The sequence below is a fragment of the Alosa pseudoharengus genome, unplaced genomic scaffold (assembly GCF_046254945.1).
Source record: "Alosa pseudoharengus isolate Yale_2024_CS ecotype anadromous, Long Island Sound unplaced genomic scaffold, YU_APseudo_1.1 YU_APseudo_1.1_scf_9, whole genome shotgun sequence".
NCBI classification, from domain to species: domain Eukaryota; kingdom Metazoa; phylum Chordata; class Actinopteri; order Clupeiformes; family Clupeidae; genus Alosa; species Alosa pseudoharengus.
In genome coordinates, this window is record NW_027468881.1 from 7804091 (window position 1) to 7817191 (window position 13101).

Consider the following 13101-nt stretch of genomic DNA (forward strand, 5'->3'; position numbering starts at 1 on the left):
CAGTAATCACTCTCCGTATGTCTCTGTGCTCACCAGAAGTATGTTGTGTCTCTTAAGTCGTCCCCTGGGTTTCCTTGGCTGCATCTGGGTGCAGTAGTGCGTTGGAGTGCTAGGTGTCTGGTGCTTATGCTTCACAGGGCTGTAGCAAGCAAGCAAGCAGGCGCAATAACAAAGACTGCGTCTGTTTTTGTTTTGCTCATGAAAGGTGATCTGCTGAAGTGAATTTTCACTTTTTTTTCGTCAGGGCAGGTCTTGGGGTCTTGGGCGCTTTATGCATTTTCCTTTTTGGGGTTATGTCAAATAACATACCTGATATAGACTCCCCTTCTCCTCCGTGTCGATGTGTTCCTGCCTGGTTGTGTTGATGAGGAGGTCAGAGAACCTTTCCTCCTTCACAATGAGAGAGAGCCTCCGGATCCCTCGCTCTCTGATTTTTTGGCCCTCTGTCAGACTCTGGACTCTGCATCCTCTCCTCTCTTCCCCAAACAAATCACTCCCACACACACACACGCATGGCCAGTTTCCCTCTCGCGCCCTCCAGACATAGCCGTGTCTGCTGTCGCACAGGGTTGGTCAGTGTCCAGCACTGACCCATGGCCAGCCCACAGGCTTTAGCTTGGGATGGGCAGAGCCTGATTGAAGTGCTGTGAATATGAATTGAATGAGGAGAATGATTTGCCTTCTCCTCACATGTGTCCTGCATGCTAAATGTCATGTCCAGACAGGGCACACTTGAGAAGCGCACTTTGTGCTGCATTAGCTGATGCTGCGTTTACATGTGTGACGTTCTGCTACAAGTTCTGGATTAAAAATAAATGAAAGGGGAGAATTTAATGGAGACTCTTCAACCTTTTTCTGCTTCTTTTCTTGGTGACGCGCTGGGTATTGGCCAGATATTCATGACTCAGCACAGTACCCCCCCCCCCTTACACTCCCACCCCTGCCCCATTCACTGAATGTCCATGTCTTTCAATTGCGGCACGAGCCCCTTCGCAGTGGCTATTAGTTACCTCACCGCCTCGGCTCCCTGGGCTTTTTACAAGATTAAACTCCTCTCAAAGCCAGGGGAAGCAAATGACATTTAGATTTATTTAGCCCTCCTTCAAGTGAAAAGGTAAACACATTTACAGCCCTGTTCCTTTAGCCAAGCTTCTGGCATTGGACGCTTGTGTTGGGGGGCCCGCCGGCGTGTGCGCTTTGGGTGTAGTAAGAAGGTCCGCTTGCCTGCTCGAATGCGTTCGCCATGGTCAAGAAATTCTAGAAGAATGTCCTTTCAGGCTACACAGTGAAGTATATTGCTCCCACTCTCTAAACCATATTTTCAATGTTTATGAGTAGACACTAGACAGCATCAGAAATATCTCTGATTCTAACACTTAAACTGAAATATCTGAACTGAATTGAAATAACAGTTCAATTTAATTGACACTGTTGACACACAGTTTCATACAATTAAAAATGCACTCCAATTATTTCTCAGCCACTAATACATTTCTCTACCGTTTTGAGCTGCAGACTTTTTCAGCCGGCTCAGGCTATGATAGATTGTGTGCTAGAGATGCCGTGTGGACCAAACCTCATCATGATCACAATCTCTTGATTGACTAGGAGAAGCAGGCTGGGCCACATAAGCGATGCTGGATCTGCTGGATCTACTGTAGCTTACAAATAAATACTGTTGCCAGGGCAATTCTAGAAAGCAATCTAAAAAAAAAAGCCACAATCACGTACATTAGTCCATCTTTCTCTGTGAAACAACATTCAGCTTCATTGCCTCAAATTAGATTTTTTAAGTTTATTTTTAGGGCAGTTTGGACCAGAGATGATTGGGAGAAAAAGATGGGAGTAGAATTGGCAAAAGACTCCAGGTCAGAATCGAACCCTGGTACCTTGTGGGCGCTTTGACCCTAAAGTAGTATGGATACTGCCGCTTGCTCCACAGCACTGTACTGCAAGAACATTCTCTCAGATTTGTGGCATCGCTAAAAACTAGGATGCTTCCTCTATGATGAGAGATGTCTTTCCAAGGCTGGGCTAACCTATAATCTGACTCCACTTTGTAAACATTTTCCGTCCAGAAATGAAAAGAGACGCAATTTGCTGTTAGATAAAGGGGTGTTGACATATCTGCTGACATTACATGGCCTGTGAAATCAATAATTGAATGGGTAAACAAAATATGTTTGGGAAAAACATCTTAAAAAATTAAATTGCACAGGGTAGTGCATTTGAGAAGGGACATATAGTAATGGAAGGAAAACTAACACAGGTGTGGCACAGAACTTGTGTTCACTTACCAAAGAATGTCCTTGGGTTATCTGTTAGAATTTTCTTTTTTTATCTTTCTTTCTCTCTTTCTTTCTGTTTTTTTTGCTCATCCACTTGTCACAGAGCGTGTTTGTGTTGCTATGGTAACTGGAACATTTTAAAGGATGCCTTTCTTTTGTTCACAATGATGGTACTCGTTTCTGTGTGGAGAACATCCGCCTTTCATTTTGTTGTCATCTTCAGCCTTTGTATGGGAGTGAGAACTGTGCCTCTCCAAGGAGCTCGGTGTCATGCACTTAAAAAAAATGAAGCTTGTCATTTGTCTCTCCTGGAGACCTCATTTTAGTTCCCTGAACTCTCTTATACCCCCAGTGTCACTTCTGTGGGACCTCTGCATGTTTCCGGATCCTTCTATAAGAGATGAGGTCTTTCATGCCTCCAACAGAGACAACACTCTCAAGAGTCAGTCGAATTGTTCTGACTTTTAAACAGAGTTCTTTTTGACGGCAGCCTCTGAGTGCAGTTCAAAGTTTTATACTCAGTTTATATACAGTATGTGACACACTATATATAAAGGGTGAATCATTTGGGAATATTGTTGATCAAGCTTAAATGTGCAATCGGTTTATTTTAATCTAATACACTTTTTAAAATCAAACTCTTTGAATTGCTTCTCACGGTTCTCCAGATGTTCTATGTATGCACTATGCACCCTAATAACGGACAAACAAGGTGGCTCAGACAAAGCCAAACACTATTAAAGCCAATCAGCATGCTACTTCAAGAGCACAGAAGGGTCTCATTTGTAGGCTGCTGAGCTAAAATATCAACAGTCTGTCAGCTTCGACAGAATTGTGGACTGTAATTTCTAATGGCTGAGATGCTGTTTTTATCTCTTCAAAGCTAGTGTGTGTTCTTGTGCACCATGTGTATTGTGCAGTCTGGACAGGTTTTGTGTTCATTATGTGTATATTTTATACCTGCTGTACATGCTGTACGACCTCTCATGACTTTGCGCTACGTTGCACACAGGATCTTGGCTCACCTGTTCAGACCTGTCAAGCACTGTGACAGTAAAGTCATTTGACTTGATTTGATGTGATCTGATGCAACATCTCTTGAGCCCGACAGCTCTTCTTCCTGCTGTGGCAGATGCTGTGAAGCCGTGGCCCCAGCAATCTTCACTGACAGGACAGAAAAGGTGACAATTTACTTCAGAGAATGAAATATAGGGAGAGATAATTGTGTATTAGATTTGTGTATAATTGCGTAATATATATATAATATAATATAATATAATATAATATAATATAATATAATATAATAATATTATTAGTAATATAATAATATTACTACTTATATACATAATTACTACTTATATTATATAATATATTAGTGATAATATTGCTATATTGTGTATCTTACACAAAGCCATTCTTTAGCTGCAAGGCCTGACAAAGCCTGCTGATCATGCGCTAGCTTTGTCTTACATTAGCAAATGTAACCTCTTGGCAGGTAATTGATCAGCACTGGGATCCTATCATTTGTTCTACATTTCTTCTGCTTAATGCTCAGGCACAGGCAGATCGCTCCACTGGGCCATAAATTCATGGCTAGGCCTTGAACAGTGGTCGCGTGCGTCCTGTGTAATTACGCTGATGCCCTTGGACGTCATCATCCTCATAGGGAAGCAGATATCTGCAGGATTTTTATCTCAGGGTTAGGCTCAGCGAACAAAATTGTACTGGGGGTTGTTATTTTGTTCTTTTCCTGTAATGGAATCTACCTGGTAAGTGTAAACACAGAACTATTATGTTTGATTGATGATAAGTGTATCCTTCGTAGACCTACTTGCTGTCCTCTAAGGAATTTTAAAGGACAGCATGACAGTGCTTAAAATAGTGTGTCTTTCATGTCTTCAGTATACCTGACACTATGGCGCAGAGGCACCCATTGTCAGTCTGTATAAAGATCACAAAAAAATGAGGATTAAAGCGATTGTAGGAAACCTTCCTGGTTAAACATTTGCACAGTAGACAAGGGCAGTTTTGTTGGTGATGTAAGCGATGTCTCAGCACTTTGAAAAGTCGCACGTTGGGACGCCGCAGCTGTGGTACCTGGGAGGAGGTAGTATCTGGCATCGGGCGAGGCTGTGGCATCACTGTGGGTGGAGAAAAGACTGCAGACTGCAGAACATACTCCCTAACAGTCGGGGGCAGTAGAAAAAGTTTCTATGCAGCAGAGACAAAAACCTTTTGTTTCCACAGCTAACTTCACTCCACGGTACACTTGGGCTTTGATAGCTGGGCCTGATATGCCAGATCTGGTGGGAGTCGGTTCAGTGGCATCCAAACTCCAGCTCCAGGTTGATGGATTTGTCAGCAGCGGTGGAGGAGCCGGAGAGTGGGAGAGATGAGACTATATCATTTCCACACCCAACTCCCTCTGCTCCGCAAAACTCCTATTCTGATCGCTGGCGCCGACACTTTTAAACAGATCTGGCCCAAATCAAGGTCGCTGCTTGGCCAGGCTCTTGCTTCCATCTCTCCGTTCGGGCCCCGGCTCAGGTTGATGGATTTGATGTAAACAGCATCGCTATCGGATTTGTAATTAAATGCGAGGTGTGAGCGCATGGCCAGGCACACTGATGAGGACGGAGGAGGACGTGCCAGAGGGAGAGCTCGGCCAGGCGCGTGTCTCTGCCTGTGACTCCCACTATGCTCCTTAAGTCTTAGGAGAACAGTTCGCTGAACATAGCCAACATCACCAGCGGCATGACATTTCCCTCTGAGTAAGGGATTGAGCCGGTGTATTTACAGTTAAGGTGGAGTATCTCTATGTCGTTTTTTTTTTTCTCATTATATGGCATCCTTAAATATAAAATATGTTGTGTATGAATAGGCCTATTACCCACAAATAAACACCACAGAATAGTTGAACCAAATAATTAAATGCGTAGAGATGAGCAAGACAAAACAAAACAAAGAGCAACGTTGAGCCATGCAATATTAATAAGATACAGCGTCTGGGGCATTCATCTTTAGCTCATTGCCACTGTGTTTCTGAATAGCAAGTTCCAGGTAGCGGCCAATGAATTTGCAGATGCTAATGAGCTGATACATATTTAGTATACCCTGTAGCTACTCTCACTAATCTGGACATGTCATCAAAGAAACATATAGATGATGATTGCCTCTCGCTCATCTCTTCAAACAAATGGCACTGTCTAGTGCTCCTGTTGTGTCACCTGCTGCAGAAAATCTGGCCTTGCCATTTGTGCGTATGGCTCATTGCTTTTTGCTCTGCAAACATTTAGGAAAGCTGCCTAGTTGTTGGTCAGCCAGTTTTATCATTAGCCAATAAAAAAAGGGCTCACTCAGTTTTCCAATACTCAGACCTGAAGAGGGGAGGTACCTTGGAATCTTTGAAAGAGATTCATCAAGACCACCAATGCAACAATGAAATACAGCATACACTGTTATTCCTGTGATTTTTGAACTAAACTGAGAGCTCATAAATTCATGAACAGGAGCCAGTCCGTTGTATGGTCAGTGGTGCTTTTGGGTCACAACCAACCCATCCTAGTTAGTGTAGACTGGTGTTCGAAGTGTTCTTGAAGTCTTGAAGTTCTTCTCACAGCAGCCCCTGATGTAGATAATAATAATAATAATAATCTTTATTTATATAGCACTTTTCAAAACAAAGTTACAAAGTGCTGTACAATATCAACATAGATGAAAATGCAAATAAGACATAATAATATAACAATCAAATAATATATACTAATTCAATTAGAACTTAACATGAATTTGAAAAAGGAAAATAAACTCACACTGAAATAAAACTTAAAACTTACTGAAATAAAACTTGACACTGAAATAAAACTTAGGATACTGAAATAAAACTTGACACTGAAATAAAACTTAATGTTAGATGACTAATTCACAGTGAAACGGTACTGCATGATGCATATTTAATACTGTTGAATAGAACTGTCTAAAAATGCTTTATGTTAAAAGCATTTATGTAATCACTTTTTAACCAAGACTCCTTTCCTCACTACAGTGCACACATGTAAAGTAATACTCTGTCCCAAGCACAATAGATATGTATTATAAATCTGTTGTCTAAACCTAAAGAAGAACTGCTGTAAGGAGTACATTTTACGTTTTAATCGAGTAAATAGGACTTGAGAGTACTACAAAGGGCTGCTTTAATATATTGCTTTATCTGTGTAGCTGACAGCCCTGGTCATATGTGGAATACAGATATCCCCTGGCTTTCGTTAATGGCGCTGTACTGCACATGTTTGTCATGGCTGAGTGCTGAGGCACGTTTGACTTGAGAAGGTGAGGCTGCTCTCATGTGCGTTCCCCTCGCTCATCGATGGCACGACGCTGTGCCATAAATGATGGATTCCTCCAACAGACTGTGCCACAGATGAGTGATTGCGCTGCAGGCTACAGGAACTCAGCCACAATACACACACACACGCACAAACACACACAAATACACACACACATACACACACGGGTGTGTTTCTCCATTTTCAAAAAGAACCATGCTTACAGGCGGAAGGGGTGATGGAGAGAGACACGCACAGTGACAAATGGCATTGCCTTGGACCATCATTCCTCAGGAAATTATTTCCATCATTTGACTTACTTTCGGGGCATTTGTCGCTCCGCTAACAAAGAAAGGCGGAAGACCCATGTGCCTTTCCCATAAAACATCCGTCGTCACAGCGATATTTCATTACTTGAAATGTCATTACTTGAAAGTCTTTTTTTGTGCCTCGTCTTGTCTTCAAAGGGTGGTTGGAGCTTGGTGAGATGCTTAGATGCCTGCCAGCGAGGAGATCAGGTTTCTTATTTGAGCTCTCTCTCTCTCTCTCTCTCTCTTAACTCTAGCAGAAGAAATAAAAGTTGGAATGAGCAAAGGGGAAAGACACAATTAGCATAATCAGCAGATGTGGTGCTGTTTGCCTGACTGAAACAAGAGTGATGAGACAACCTCGCTGTAATCTCAAGTCATTTCTATTAAGAAGGGGAGGCATGGTGGCAGCCTGTCAACCCTCTCAGCAACCTCTCTATCTCTCTCTCTCTTTCTCACACACACACACACACACACACACACACACACAGTCATAGACACCCACATGCAATGTATACAGTCAGCAACTGTCATCAGTTCCAGCACTTCAGATCTTGAACAAGCTCACCATAATTAAATTTCCATCTGAAGAACCAAGAACCACATCGCATCAAAGCTCCCCTGGAAAATGCATCTCCATTTGTCATAATGAACGCAACCCCAAGGCCATGACCACACCATCGATCTGGTCAATATACACCACCTCACGCTTAACAACCGTGGTCTAATGATAGCCGTGTGCTGCGAAGATACTCTCTCCCCTCCAGTCCCAACCCCTGCAAATGTCAGCCGTTCCCCCCATTAGGGCGTCCACATAGTGGCGCTCGGTGCTCAGTGCATCTCTCGGCTCTTCCATATGGCCTGGGCATTGGCCAGGACACCCGCTGTGGCCTCAATGCGCTGTGCCGAGATGACAGATTTGGCTCAAGGTCCGCCGGGCCTGCTTTGGCACTAGTCTACTCTTATAATGTGCGCGTGGCAAAAAGTCTCCTGCACAGAGATTTTTTTTATTTGGAAGGACCTGTTTTCACAGAATAATCATCATGTTATGGCCCATCTGCAGTGCCATTGATAACAAGAACTGTGCTCGAGCTACAGTAAGAGATGGCAATATCTAGCAACACACAATTTCAATAATGACATGAATAATATTGTTTGGCATCATTTCCAGAGAGATTGTGTGAATGATAGAAATACTGACAGAAGTACTGACAGTCACTATGCATGGATTTTAAAGGCATCACACTGAAACATGAATGATATTTCTGAGATGCTTTCCTTGCTGCTGGGTAGATTGGCTATTTATAAAGTTATACTTACATTTGTTGTTGTTGGTAGTGTGGATGCCCATGAACGTGAGTACACATAAGGAAACACTGCACTGACCAAAGTGCTGTACAAAGCACATTAGCTAAAGAATAATTAAATGAAATAAAATATATACACTTAGATAAGATGACATCAAGAGACAAACATTTAATTATCTGCATTGCTCTTAGTAATAGGGATATTCAGCTATTATCAAGCCCTTCCTTGACATGTACTGTATTTTCCGGACTATAAGTCACACTTTTTTTCATAGTTTGGCTGGTCCTGCGACTCAGGTGCAACACATATATTTATATATATGTTTTTTTCCCCTTTCAGGACACATTTTTTGACTGGTGCGACTTATACTCCGGTGCGACTTATAGTCCGGTAAATACGGTATATCCATTCACATACTAAAGCCATTAAACAAAACATCAGTAGGCACAAAAGGAAGCACACTTACAAACACACACACACAGACACACACACACACACAATTAGCGCACACTCACAAGAGAAACAAATATATTAGAAGGAGAAATAGTATTCCTTTAAAAGCAAGCCTTTCAGAATACAAAAATGGTATTTTGCACCTTGAGATCACTTTCTCCTTTTTGGCTGAAACCAGTGTGGACCGGTGCTCGGCAGACCCCATACGGTTGGCCTGGCCCCTGAGCACGTTTTCAGCTGAGGATCCCATTGCCTTGTCTTGCATGGCCTAGTGACTCACCCTATATTATTCTCTCTCGGTGTGCTGATTAGGGGAGCACTCACCGTAACAAGCATCAGGCTCGAAATGATTGAAATTAAAGAATGGAGCACACCGAGGCCGCGCGGGCCTGTCAAGGCGAAGGCTCGATTTCTATTACTGCACACGCGCACAACAGCAACCTTCTGCTCTCTCTCCCCCGGCTTCTCCCCAGGCTTTGATCATGGCACAGAGAAGATGAAAAATTCATCCGGACATTCCAAATGGCCGTGCTTAAAAAAACTATCATTCAAAGCTTGCTCGCTCGCTCGTTCAAAAAACGTCAGAATTTCATGCCATATGCACAGCAATTGATCAGTGTCCCTGTCATACATCGAGCCCAGGCGTTTGAGTGTTTCCTTAAAACCAAATGAGTACCAGTCTTTGTATATCATTGTCTTCACAGCCTGTCTTGAACCTTTTTCAAATCAGCGGAGGCATTCAACGCTCGCTGTCGTTGTCGTCCCAAGTGTGCACATGACTTAATCCTCTGAGTTTATGCGCGGGTATGTTTCCTGTAAGGCAGGTCGAGAGGTTCCAGGTCTGGAGGCTCTTGGAAACAAATCCTATACTCACTGGAAGGCAGGCAGGCAGGTAGGCTGAAGCAGCAGTACTTTCAGGTGTAGTGACTGTGTTTGCCAGCCGTGTGATTATTAATCAAGGCTGGAGTAATTATTAGAACCGGTTTGAAAATCCCAAGTCATCGTCTGAGGGTAAGTGTTTGTGTGGACGTGTTTGTCATGCAGTCAAGTGAGGACATGCACTCTCATAATTCATTTGGAATATTTATACTGTTGATAAACATTTATATGCAGATTATGCAGGAAACAGTGTTACCTTTGTATTTTTGATAGCATAGATGATAATGTGAGCTGATGATGAAAATAAATGAATATACAGTGTGGAGATATGGATATTTTCATGAAATCATAGGTCAGGTTGGTTTTATAATATAGTTTATATACTTCAGGGAGAGTACTGTAAGAGAAAATAACACTTTATTTTAATTATTTATGAGTCATGCTACCTCAGCTGTAATTTGTGTTCCATTTCATTTGCAAGTAAATTGCTGCTTACTTTCTGCAAAGAGGCAGAGTCTATAAAAAGCCAACCTTTGCAGTCGACTGAGTTGTGTTTGGCGTGTTAGACAATGTTTTGTTTACTTCTGGGTCGTCTTTTGGGATGGTGCAGTCGGAGGTTTCTGCTTTCATGCTGCGGTGACCACACTGTGAGCGTAAGCTGTTTTTTCCCCCACAGCATCGCTGACAGGGGTCCCGGCTGCAGCAGCGCCCACTTTTCTGGAGAGGTTTCTGAGATCGAAAAAGAAGAAAGAAAGAAGGAAAGAAAGACAGAAAAACAAGAAAGGAAAGAAAAAAAGAGAACAAAACACTTAAGCAATAAACAGTCCCTCTCAAGTGAGCTGGCAAAGAGAAGGCGTCCTGGAGCATTTTGATGGGTAAACACAAGTGGAGGAGATGAGATTGCTGAGCCCTTAGACAGGCACTTTTTTAAATGAATGTGCCAGGAAGCGGGGATGAGTGTGCTGTTCAGTGACACCGCGCCATTTATATCACATCATCCGACGTCTCCAACGCCAAGCGCTGGAACACTCCCTCTGCAAGGAAGTGGGAGAGAGCCTGGGGAACAATTATCTCAGCAAGGGAACTCCCCACTCGTGCATCTCAGAGGAACAATTGTGCTTGACCATCTTAAAGAAAAGAGTGAGTTCAAAATTATAGTCCCACTCTCATTTAATGATGGTTTGAGATCAGTGCTGCCTTCAGGAAATGCTGATTGGGTCCACAACAGCCCTGGCCCTTTCATTTTTTATCCCTCCTGTCCCATCACAGCCATACTTACTTTATGGTTCAGGCCCATGTTCCAGTTTTCATTGGACCTAAAGTATGCGCCCCCCATCAGAAAATGCACTGACTTGTGACGAGCAGGGTTCCCATAACCCAGGTAGGGGCTGGCTTTCCCCATGGAGCAGCAATCAGAAGAATTGGAACAGTAATCAAACCAATCTTTGCAATTGAGGCTTTCTTGAGTACCATTTTAGATCTGCAGGTTTGGATGAGAAGCAGGTCAGTGGCTTAAGGTGAGCTGCAGTGATTTGCTGAATAAATTAACCTTGGTGTTAGCACAGACCATTCAGAGGTTGTTGAAAAATCTTTGTAAAAACTTGGTAAGACTTGGTGAACTCACACAAGAGTGGCATCATGGCAATTGACATTGATATGATTGTCTAAGGATTCTGGATGAAATAACTGCCAATGCCATATGGTGGCAAGTTGTAAAAAAAACATTGGATAATTTGAAAGGTACTGTATGACAATTACTATTTAAAATGGCACTCAAAGAGGCAAAGCCCAACAGTCCTCTTTAATGCTGTATTCCGTATTTCATAAGTGAAAGTGAAACCCATGCTGTGTCTCACATCAGGTTTTGGCACTTTTATGTTAATCTTCTGGCCAATTCCTACAGTTTTTACTAAAATACTTGAGTGAAATTCCACCAGACTGAGAGAGTCTGGAGATGAGAGCAGTCATCCATTCATGAGCACACACACAGGCCTTGAAAGCTTTTTGTGCAGGTGTTTGGGGCCTCTGTAGGGAGTCCGTAATGGAAGGTGAAGAAACAACAAACAGACTCTTCTGCAGCTGATCAGCTGGTGTCAAACTGCGATCTATTTGCTTAATTAAATACAAATTCCTCTGTGTCGTACCACCTGTAGATGAAAATACCCGCAAATATTGTGAGAAAGTATTTGTGCTGTGCCAGGACCTGGCATGGAGGAGAGATTGTGGAGATGAAAGTGTCTGTACGGGTACTGCTGGCCAGGTACTGATTTTAGAGTTTTACAGTTCCCAATGCTAGGACTTGGAGGACTTGGCAGACACAATATCTATTATTTTTCCCACTCCCTATCCCACCTTAAGGGAAACAGAGGGGGTACAGTTGGATGATATATTTTCTTTTCTAGAAGAAGAATACATTTTTTTGCAAGTTTGCAATAACCAAAATAACTGTGCAAATGTGCAAAGACCAGATAACAATATTCCACATTCCTGTAGAGTGAGCCTGAACATAGTTAACTAGCATAACAACGTACACCATGCACAAAAACATTGTACACAAGACAGTCTACACAGTACCCATTTACAAAACCTTGGCAAAGAATACAAGTAGACAGTTCACTAATGCTTAGTTCAATAGACCTCATCATACTGGCTCAATAGTGCTAACACTCTAATCTAAATAAAAAAAAACTGTCAGTTATCTTTTGGTGTATTTGCCAACAGAAGGGAAGAGAATGGAAGGCACATTTTCACCAGTGGTCTAAAATATATTTAGAGGGGAGAAAACTTAGGTCTCATGACGGTCTAACACCAGCTCCCCTTCCCTCCCTCATGAGCAATCCAACACGTGCTGAATTCAAATCAAAGGGGTTTTTGTTCACTCAAAAATCTAGCAGCTCACAATGTGTCTGAGCAAAGTGTTATCTCAAATTTATGCATAACATTTTTCATTTGGGAAACTGACAGGCGAATGGGACAGGCCATTTACCTCTTTTTATGTGCTTAGGTGGAGTATGCAAGGAAAGCACACAATGTCAAGACCTATTGTCCGTTCATGGAACATTATGCAGCAAAACCTAATCCCCCATATGCAGCCCAATGTGTTTATGCTGTAGTAGGCCACAATATTATTAGCAGCATTCATGCAGAACACTCCAAACAAAACACTCATTCCAGTGAATAGAATGGATTATAACATACCTTATATGCCGTTTCCAAAACAGTATGAGATTATATTTATTATGGAAATGTCTAAAACAGTGTATATCTTAAATCTGCAAACCTTAAAAAATGACACAAAAATGGTTAGGCCCTTTACCTGTGTCCATTTGCTTAAGTGAAGCATGGAGAGAAAGCACAAAATGACAAGACAAATTGCCCGTTCATAATCTCTGAACATTATGCAGTCAAACCTAATCCCTCATAGTAGCAGCATATGGTAGTATTCTGTAGCTGTAGCTGTACACTATAAAAGCCACAAAATGGCATGAAATGAATGTTTACAAGATACCTTGCTCTCATTTTAGTAAGCGCAGTAATGAG